Source organism: Coenobita brevimanus, chromosome 116, assembly GCF_032717465.1.
Source record: "Coenobita brevimanus isolate Jiangsu-jjx chromosome 116, ASM3271746v2, whole genome shotgun sequence".
NCBI lineage: Eukaryota > Metazoa > Arthropoda > Malacostraca > Decapoda > Coenobitidae > Coenobita > Coenobita brevimanus.
This window is the reverse complement of record NC_137069.1, coordinates 18,051,136-18,062,547: the sequence shown is the minus strand read 5'-3', so window position 1 is coordinate 18,062,547 and position 11,412 is coordinate 18,051,136.

The following is an 11,412-nucleotide window of genomic DNA, read 5'->3' as shown; positions in this document are numbered from 1 at the left end:
GCTCTAGGAAACGTGGAGACTTCGAAGGTTAAATCCAGATATAAATCACACACTAGTGTAAATGGAGAAGTGAACCAAAAATGGGAAATTGTACACAAACAGTGTGTTTTGTAATCTAAGTCACGTATTGAGTAGTGTTGGGGAAAAGTGCAACACAATGTGACAAACGTGTGAAGTGACAGTAAATGTGTACAAATGTGTACAAATGACAAAAATCTGTACAGGGATGTGTGCATAAAATGAGACAAAAATGTGTACAGAAAAGTGTGTACAAAATGAGACTAAATGTGTCTCAACAAATTTTCCTGGAGCTTATAAAGGACACTTACTCCGCCTTTCTCAGCTAATTAACCACTGTTTCTGTCCATACAGAAACAATAGAGGCACCTGCTACCAATGAGGGCCTCATACACTCCACACAGAACCAATTGCGTGGCATCAAGAACGTGACAAAAGCGCCATTTAGGCTTCTAATTGGCAAACATCCCTACTTTGCTCCTCCCACATTATGTCACACCCACAGTTCAAGGACAAAAGGAACTTTCTGCTAATTTATGGAAAAAACATCGGTGTGTTATCAGTTGAGAATGCAAAAGTTGACCGCTGGGGTAAATACAGCTGGAGGCCAGGGTCACCCTTTACAGGCAGCAAAACTGATAAGAAAAAAGATTTATGTTCTTAATGGCTCGCTTCTCTCTTCTTTCATTATCACCTTATCTTCTATTTCACCCATTCGCTACTGGGGTAACTAAGCCAGTGACACCTCCCTTCCTGAGAGAAGAAATATCCCAAGGGGAAACTTCTGGATACTGTACAATCAAGTTTTGGACAGGTAATCTGCTAAAACATTATTACTGTAACACCTTTTACATGTCTTACATCAAGGGAGGATCTTGCAAAAATAAGGCCCAGCGGGTCAATCTAAGATTTTTGTCCTTAAATCGGGACAAAAATTTCAGAGGGTGGTGATCAGTGTAACTACATCACCTGACCCTGGACCAACATATACAGAGAAGTGTTGAAGGGCAAGTATGAGTGCAAGGAGTTCTTTCTCAATAGTTAAATAATTTCTCTGGGCTTTATTGAACTTTTTGCTATAATAGCACACAGGCATCTCAAAGCCTTCATCATTATCCCGAAGCAAAACTGCGCCGGCCCCTAGGCCACTGGCATCAAAATTGGGAGCTTGAAGCACTGGGTGACTTGACAGGATGGCTTTGACTTTAGAACAGGCTTCCTCACATTCTGGCTTCCACTCATACTTGACTCCTTTTCTTAACAAATCAGTGAGGGGAGCTACAAGATCAGAGAAATTCAGGACAAAACGTCTGTCGTACCCTACAATACCGAAGAATCGTTGCAACTCTCTTATTTTTATGTTAGGGGGAATTGACTATAGCCTGAACTTTAACATCATGTGGACTCACTTGGCCTAAACCGACCACATAACCTAGGTACTGCACTCGAGCCCTCACAAATTAAGCACTAAATTAGCAGAGGACAGTCTCTGAAGCAAGGCATCTAGTAGGCTCAAGTGTTGTTCCCAGGTGCTGCTAAAAATAACAACATCGTCATAAGTAACACAGTTCTCAGCATCCTTGGTGAGATCATTCATCATCCTTTGGAAGGTGGCAGGAGCATTCTTCATACCATAGGGCATGACCTTACATTTATAAGTCCTGCCACCGACCACAAAACAGGAAATTTCTTGGGCCCTTTCTGTGAGTGGGACTTGCCAATATCCCTTCATTAAATCTAATTTTGTGATAAACTTAGCACTGCAGATCGCGTCCACACAATCATCTACTCTAGGAAGTGGGTAAGTATCAGTCTTGGTAAGGGAGTTTACTTTACGATAATCAATACAAAAGCGATGTGACCCATCGGGTTTTGGAACCACTATGACCGGGGAGCACCACTCGATTTGACAGGACTCGATTAACCCCTGCTGCAACATGTAATTCAGCTCCTCTCGAATGATGGTCTCCTTCTGAGGACTAGCCCGGTATGGGGACTGCTTTACAGGGCTGGCATCTCCAATGTCCACATCGTGCTGTGCCACTTCCGTCCGTCCTGGGGTGTCCCGGAAGACATCAGGGAACTTCCTGAGAAGGGCAACAAACTCAGCACACCGCTCTGCAGTCAAGTGGGAGAGTTTATCAGTCAGTGTACTCCAAGCTTCCTAGTTTTCTCTCCAACTGGTCATCTGGTACAAAGTCAAAGGGCAGCCCTCGTCCTCCGCCAACTCGACAACCGACACCACGCATGCAGCGCTAGGGGGGTCCACGTCTCGCCAGTGGTACTCCTTCAATATATTCATATGGCACAATCTTCGTTCCTTCCTCCGGTCTGGGGTTAAAATGACATAATTTACTTCACCTACCCTCTTTTCCACTAGATAAGGGCCTGCAAAACTTGCCTCCAGAGGCTGATCATGAATGGGAAGCAAGACAAGAACTTGATCGCCTGGGTGAAACACTCTGTGCCTAACTTTCTTGGAGTGGTCATACCACCTCTTCATCTTCTCCTGAGAGGACTCCAAGTGTGCCCTGGCTACTTCCATACTATAGGCCAGTCTTTCTTTAAATTTTGACACAGTGTCTAGCAAGTTAATTTGGTCATCATCCTTGACCCATTGTTCTTTGAGGAGTTTAAGAGGACATCTTACTTCATGGCCAAAGATTAACTGAAATGGGGAGTAGCCCAAAGACTCGCTCGGTGCCTCTCTGGTTGCAAAAAGTAGGAAAAGCAAACACTTGTCCCATTCCTTTTCATCAACACATAGTTTTCTGAGCATACTTTTCAAAATTTGGTGATACCTCTCTAATGCACCTTGACTCTGAGGATGATATGCTGAGGAAGTGATCTGTGAGATTCCTAACTCCTTAAGGGTTTGTCTGAACGTTTTGGAATTAAAATTACTGCCTTGATCCGACTGCACTTCTTTAGGGAGACCAACACGGGTAAAGAAGGTTAGCATCTCCTTTACAACCAATTTAGCTGAAGTATTTCTCAAGGGAATGGCTTCAGGATATATATCTAGTGGCCATGTCTAACATTGTGAGGATGTACTGGCGGCCTGAAGAGGTCTTAGGCAAAGGGCCAACAATGTCCACAAGGACTCTAGTGAATGGGGCCTCAAACACAGGTAGAGGAATCAAAGGAGCCGCAGGGATGGGCTTATTGCTCTTACCGACTAGCTGACAGGTGTGACATGACCTACAGAACCGGGAGACATCTCGACGGATTCCAGGCCAGTAAAAATGCTGCCAGATGCGGGAGAGAGTCTTCCTCACCCCTAAGTGACCTGCTAAAGAAGAGTCATGAGCAATGGACATAATTTTTTGCCTATAGGGTCTTGGAACCACCACCTGATGTACAGTCTCCCACTCGTTATCATGAGCAACACTAGGAGGTCTCCATCTTCTCATTAACACGTTATTTGGCCTTAAATAATATCACTCTGTCAGTTCAGACTCATATTCATTTTCCCTAACTGCTGAGTCAATTAAAGTGGCAATCTCTGGATCAGATCTTTGCATATCAGCTAACTTTGCACTTGCATCAGTCTGGGGAGAATCATCAACTTCTGAGTCATTTAACTGGGCAAAAAAGGTATCACCAAGCCCAATATCATCATCAGCATTGCAAGTGCCATTACCGTCAACGTTCTCTTGGCTGGCTTTTGCCGTCATAGCTCTAGTTACATCACATGCAGGAAACAATTTAGGACATGTATCTTCCAACTCTTTAGTCCTATCCTCACTCAGGGGAGTTTTTGACACGCAGGGAACAGCACTCACCTGTCCTCTCGCCAGGTCATTACCCAAAAGGAAAGTGACCTCTTGTACAGGAAGCTGGTCAACAACATCCACATGCACTGAACCAGTAACTAACTCTGACTGGAGCTTCACCGCAACTAGGGGAACAGATACAAACTCAGCTATACCCTGCAGCAAGACACATTCATTAGGGTCAGCTACATCAACAATCCCCTTCAACATTAGTGACTGTGAGGCTCCTGTGACTTCCTTACCACCTTTTCCATCAACTGAAACTAACCCCTTAGAAATAAAGTTAGCAAATAAATGACCAGGGGAGGAGTCACTTTGAGTACTGCTTGGGGGAGGACACTCTGATGGAGTCTTATTACCACTCTCACCTGAACCTGACTGCTGCACTCCCCCAGTCTTACTAGTGTCTAACAATGGCTCTACAGGAGTCTGTCTATCCACCATTGACAGCTCCACTCTGGCCTTATCAACAATATGCACCTGCTGGGGTTGTATCTGACTACCACTAACAATATCTGTGGGTGGCTGCTCTCTGTTGGTGTCAAAAGATCCCCAAGAGTTTACCAAAGTAATAGGTTTTTCAGAGGGATTTTTCCCTCGTTTTTTCCAGCATCAGTCCTACAAGTGCCCCGTTTTCTGGCAATACTGGCAAAACCTGACACTTTTTCTTGACCCTCTGGCAACACTGTCCTCACTTACTTTCGTAGAACTAACATGCTCTGGGGTTGCAGTGTTCCAACTAGTGTCACTGGACATTAACTTGCCTTTACCAGAAGAAGGGTTCACAAAAACTGGTTGGTTCACTCTCCTACCCTTAACAAATAACTGAGGTTTATGTTCATGCTTATGAATTATGCTATAGTTATCTGCTTCAACAGCAGCCTCAGCTAGGGTATCTAAATCTTTTTCCACTAGGTATGTACCCACATCCCTATCTATCTTACCAATGAAGTTCTCCAAGATTTTTAATTCTTTAAATTTACAGAAACCATCAACTTTCTTAGAATGCAACCATTGATCAAATAAGTCTGTGAGCACTCTAGCATCTTCCACATGAATCTGATCTTTCTGTTTAAAGGTGGATCTAAATTTAAGCCTATATGCCTCTGGCACGAGTTCATATGCTTTGAGAATGGCATCTTTTAAAGAATCATAGTTGGCACTTTGATCAACAGATAAAGAAATATAAGCCTCTTGAGCCTTACCTTTCAAAACACTCTGCAGAAGTACTGTCCAAGAGTCCTTTGGCCACGAGAGACGACCTGCTACCTTTTCAAACATATGGAAATACTTGGTGACATCGTGCTCATTAAAGGGAGGTACTAGCTTAATCTTCCTAGCAACATCAAAAGATTCCTTGGCGGATGAACTATTAGCTCTAGGTAAACTATCAGGGTGCTTCAGTCTGAATTCGTGATCCATTTCCTTTTGTCTCATTTGAGCCTGTAATTCTATTTCCTTCATTTTGGCATTCCATTCTTGTTCTCTCATTTTTGCTTGCACTTCAAGTTTCCTCAACTTAATTCTGGCTAACTCAAGTTGCACTTTGTCACCAGTATCACGAGCAGAAAAATCACTAAGGCCAGGTATCATCGATGCCAAAGGCTCAGGATCAACAGCTTGTGCAGTATCAAATGGCTCAGAACTAGCTATAGAGGACTCACAGCTCAAAGATGGTGTCCAGTATTAAATCAAGTAACTTAGTGACTGAGGCAGGAAATCTCAACTGCAAGGCCTGGGCAAGCAATATGAGCTCGTGTTTTATGAGTGTTTTCACTCCGGTTGGGGAAGGCTTAGAATCCAAAAATGCTTTCACATCACTATCAATCATTAGGGCCATGATTACTGATTATAGTTAAGTAGGTAAGAGTAAGCACTGTGTATGTGGCCAAGGTTCCCAATATTATGTGACAGAGCTATCCTGGCAAGGAGGTCGCCAAATTGTTATGGGGGTGTATATTACGGTGCACTCTTAACCCTTAATTAAGCACAAAAAGGGATAAGATAAAGTTTGCAAGAAAACTATCTTAACTTTACTGTACACTAAAACATACACAACCAAAGAAGAAATTAGGGTTCGTTTTACAAAAGGGAGGATTCATATAGGCCTCATGATACAAATATAAAACAAGTTATTTTTTACCTAACCAGAATACACTCAGTGGAAGCTAAGTACTCACAAAGCTCTAGGAAACGTGGAGACTTCGAAGGTTAAATCCAGATATAAATCACACACTAGTGTAAATGGAGAAGTGAACCAAAAATGGGAAATTGTACACAAACAGTGTGTTTTGTAATCTAAGTCACGTATTGAGTAGTGTTGGGGAAAAGTGCAACACAATGTGACAAACGTGTGAAGTGACAGTAAATGTGTACAAATGTGTACAAATGACAAAAATCTGTACAGGGATGTGTGCATAAAATGAGACAAAAATGTGTACAGAAAAGTGTGTACAAAATGAGACTAAATGTGTCTCAACACATTTTCCTGGAGCTTATAAAGGACACTTACTCCGCCTTTCTCAGCTAATTAACCACTGTTTCTGTCCATACAGAAACAATAGAGGCACCTGCTACCAATGAGGGCCTCATACACTCCACACAGAACCAATTGCGTGCCATCAAGAACGTGACAAAAGCGCCATTTAGGCTTCTAATTGGCAAACATCCCTACTTTGCTCCTCCCACATTATGTCACAGCCACAGTTCAAGGACAAGAGGAACTTTCTGCGTAATTTGTGAGAAAAACATCTGGTGTGTTATCAGTTGAGAAGGCAAAAGTTGACCCCTTGGGTAAACACAGCTGTGGACCAGGGTCACCCCTTACAGGCAGCAAAACTGATAAGAAAAAAGATTTATGTTCTTAATGGCTCGCTTCTCTCTCCTTTCATTATCACCTTATCTTCTACTTCACCCATTCGCTACTGGGGTAATTACACCAGTGACACTGTTAAGAAAATTTCCGTTGTGTTAAGAAGTTGTCAAAGATATTTCTGCAGTGTCAAGGAGCTGGCAAGAAAACTTCTGCAGTGTTAAGGAGCTGTCATGAAAATTTCTGCAGTGTCAAAGGGCTGTCAAGAAAATTTCCGATGCCTTAATTGAGCTGTCAAGAAAATTTTCGCGTGCGCCATTGTCAATCACTCCCTAATAATGTCATTTTATTTCCCGAATCTATCTACCTATCTATCTATCTGTCAAACATACACAAGTAGATATAAATGTAAAATGATGATGGTCGAGATTCTGAAATGCACTTAAATTTGGCACACCTTACTCCATGACACCTGCATCCCACGCCTTCCTTTTTCCCGTTGTGGTGATCACAAATTTCCCTTTTACGATGAAACTGTTCACAAACAGTCACCATCACTGGCTTTACCGTAAGTTTTGAAGTGGCACTGTAGTTTTTGAGTCACTAAATCCTCCATCAAGTACTAGTTTTTGAGATTTCGGTGCAAGTAATCACCTCCCGCACATGCGTACACTCCCACTTTGAAGTCTAAATGTGCACTGACCAGGGCATGATACTGTTGATACTGAGGTAGAAGGTAAGCTCATCAGTTGGCAACACTCCGATTTTAAAAAGTCAATCATTTAATCCATCAAATATCGGGATTTATGTACAGCTAATATCTAACGTGCAGAGGACATAGGATAAATGATAACAGTTCCATTAAATTCGGAAAATCCAGACAAGAACGCCAAATATATATGAAAATATAATTTGAGTGGTTTCTTGACATTGGGGCGGTTGCCAGATCGCGCTGCTCCCAATGTGTTTACGTGGCTTTAGGGTGCGGCCACACTTGCCCTCGTACATTGTCGGAAACATTGCTAGTGACATGTTAGATTCATATCTCGAATATGTTAGCAACATGTCACAGACATGTTATGGGCAATGTCACGAGCATGGTTTTTGAGAAAGTCACTGTCATGTTCGAAACAAAGGTGAAGTAGTCGTGTGGTCCAGACTTGTGAGATACAGCACCCAGGAACATGGCGATGAAGGAGGTAGCCTTACTTGCCGCAGCAGCAACGGTTTTATTATGTGCACAGCAGGGACAAAAAATACATGCTCGTCGGCGATTTTGGGTGCGTCCATCACGTAAGGCCAACCCCTATGGTGATGGACATCATTTTGTAAATGACTTCGTTAGAGATGACATTGGACTGCTACCGGTGCAAGTAGGGGATACTTCAGAATTTCGTAATTTCTTCAGGATGTCAAGGACAGATTCTGAAATGGTACCACAGTTGCAGGTAATGGTCTACTGCTGTGTTAGATTCATGTCCGCAGCTCAAACATGTCCGTAACATTGTTCCGGACACAGTTTGAAACATGTTGCCAATACATGTTTACAGTAAATGTGCCCGCACCCTTAAATGTCCGGCTCTGTTATTATTATCCAGGTAATTTAAAGGTTACTGATGGTAGTGGATTAATGAAGAGGATTAAATCAGAGAGAGAGAGAGAGAGAGAGAGAGAGAGAGAGAGAGAGAGAGAGAGAGACGGTACTTTCATCATTTTCAAACTTCAAAGTACACTCCACGCATTCAATTCTTACTCCAAAATATTACATTCTTCAAAACGCACTACAGTTTGGCTTCTGTTCATTATGTAGCAGTGTATGATGGAGAGGAAAAAAGAGAGTCAGAGGGGGAAAGTGAGCTAGTTCTAAAGAAAGCCTGGAGGGAAGGATGGGAATCTAGATTGTGAGAGGAAAATCTGGCAGCTCAAAAGACAAATTGGAAAGAGAGAGAGAGAGAGAGAGAGAGAGAGAGAGAGAGAGAGAGAGAGAGAGAGAGAGGGGGGGGGTATAAGAATCGGTGAAAGTTTGGAATGGATGAAAGAGGAAGAGGAGGAGGAAGAGGAGGAGAAACAAATAAATGAAGGCTATATGGTGGACAAAAAGGAGAAGAAGGAGGAGGAGGAGAAGGAGGAGGAGGAGGAAGACAAACAGGGGGAGGAAAACGAGGAGGAGGAGGAGGAGGAGGCCTGATGATGATGATGATGACGATGATGATGAAGAGGAGGAGTAGGAATGATGATGATGATGATGATGATGAATAGGAGGAGGAGAGGAGGAAAATGGGGATTGAAGAGAAACTCTGTGTGTGTGTGTGTGTGTGTGTGTGTGTGTGTGTGTGTGTGTGTGTGTGTGTGTGTGTGTGTGTGTGTGTGTGTGTGAGAGAGAGAGAGAGAGAGAGAGAGAGAGAGAGAGAGAGAGAGAAAGGAACGGGGAGGTGGTTCATTCCTCAGGCTTACGACGTTATCCCTCTATCACGGTGGCCCCAAAGGAGATAATTAAACTAAAGGAGTTGGTGTCAGAGAGAAAGAGAGAGAGAGAATGGGTAGTTTGTGTGTTAGGTACGTGTATAACCAAGTGTTGACACATTGTAGGCATGCTTCTTTCTCTCTCTCTCTCTCTCTCTCTCTCTCTCTCACACACACACACACACACACACACACACACACACACACACACACACACACACACAAGCACACACACGCACACACACTCACAAAACCTCAATTATCTTTCAGAGCATCATATCTCGTCTGACCTTCTTTAATACAAGGAATATGTTACAACCTAACTCGCAAAAATGCCATCTATGAACTGGGTTATGACCTAATTACTGTGCAACGCCATCTACGGACTGACACTTTGCCCATCTCACTCCTCAACCAGGGTTTCTTCTTTCAGTATCCCCTTGTCTGACTCACGCCCCACCATGTTGTCCCTCTGTTGCTCCTCCCTGACCGAGGTATTTTCATTGTCGCCCGACTTGGGAGAAGTCAGTTCACTCTGGAAAGTGACCATAACATGGGTTCCCTGTCCCGGATACCTGCGGTACAGTGACTGCCTACCACTCTGCTTTTTTGCATTCCACGTCACTTGTCAGGTACAGTACTTGAGCAGCACACTTGAGTATTCTACCCCTATAACTTCCCACCTCCACTAGATTCAGATATTTGATATATGTTGTAGTTTTACAGTGATTTGGGTATGGTTAAGTGTATACAGTAAACAAGAATATGGTCGAGGGTATATAATATTTAGCTGGATATTTTCTTTAATTCGTCTCTGCACTCGAAAAATTATTAAAAACAATAAAATCTCACAATCTTTGTCAATTCACTCTGGTCCAATTGCCCTTGTTTGCTGTTTGGTTGGTGTCTGTTGTGACTTGGGTAGACTTAAATTGGAAGCTAATCCTTTTCTCAAGTCAAACTCGTACAAAGGAAGTATATGACAGGACCTAATTACCATCATCCTTCCCATCTTGTTACCTCATTTTAGTGGCAATTATACCTCCCAGTCACTTTTACTTTAGAGTGATTTAAACCAAAATTCCTTCATATGTATGTGTATATATTGGTATTATCGCATAGTAAGAGTGACAAACGTTAGGAACTGTAATAAGACTTGCCCGTTATTACAAGTAGGCAATCGTGTTGTGGCCTTTGTCGAGAGTAGGGAAGAATCCGAATTTCTTTAATGCTGCGCCCTCACTCCAGATTAGGCTGCTCTATAATGACAATTTTAGGGCCAAGGGGTATCGTGGGACGAGCGTTCTTCAAGGACGCCATAATTATAAAGCCTCTTCTCACTCCATTATTCGAGGTCAATTATCCAGCATCTCAAGGGTCGTTAATATGGATCTCTCATCTAACGCTGTAATGCACCATTCTTCTTTCAAGTATCATTTCAAGTCCTTTATCCACATCCAGGGGCCTCATTAGAAGAACAATATTCATAAGTGTAGTTTCCCTATACACATAACCTGGTTAGTTTCCGAGACGTTCTGGTAGTCCTCTGTCGTGCTAGTTTCTTGGGTAATCCACTGATGTTCTGTAGCCATTAGTTCATTTCCCTATTTTCTCTTCTGACAATGGTCACCACAGATTTTGAACCCCAGGATTTTATTTAAACACCTTCTCTAGTTAAACTACAAGTTAATATCCGGAAGAAACAAAGGTAGAGCATAGTAACTCATTTCAAAATTTAATATTCACATCAAGTGTCAGAGGAGGTGATGATCCTGTCAAGAGATTTATTCAATGATTTAACAAAGAGATTAAGAAGAATTTGCTATAGGCCGATGAACGTCAATGTCTCATTTGCTTCAACACCCATCCACCAATGCCCATTGATCTGTTGCTCCCTCAGGCCTGGTTAGCAAAAAAGAAAAAAATTAAACGAGTAGACACCTTAGAATTTCACAAAGTTAAGTTACTGTTGCAAATAAGAACAGAAGACCTTTAAGTGGAGCATGAAATAGTGGAAAGATGAGGTTGGAGCAGCTGAGACGACGACGTCGACGACGGCGTCGACAACGACGGCGACGACGACGGCGCAGACGCCGACGACGACGACGACGACGACGGCGCCGACGACGACGACGACGACGACGGCGCCGACGACGACGACGACGAAGGCGACGGCGACGACGACGACGAAGGCGACGGCGACGACGACGACGACGGCGACGGCGACGACGACGACGACGGCGACGGCGACGACGACGACGACGGCGACGGCGACGACGACGGCGACGGCGAGACGACGACGACGGCGACGGCGACGGCGACGACGACGGCGACGGCGACGAC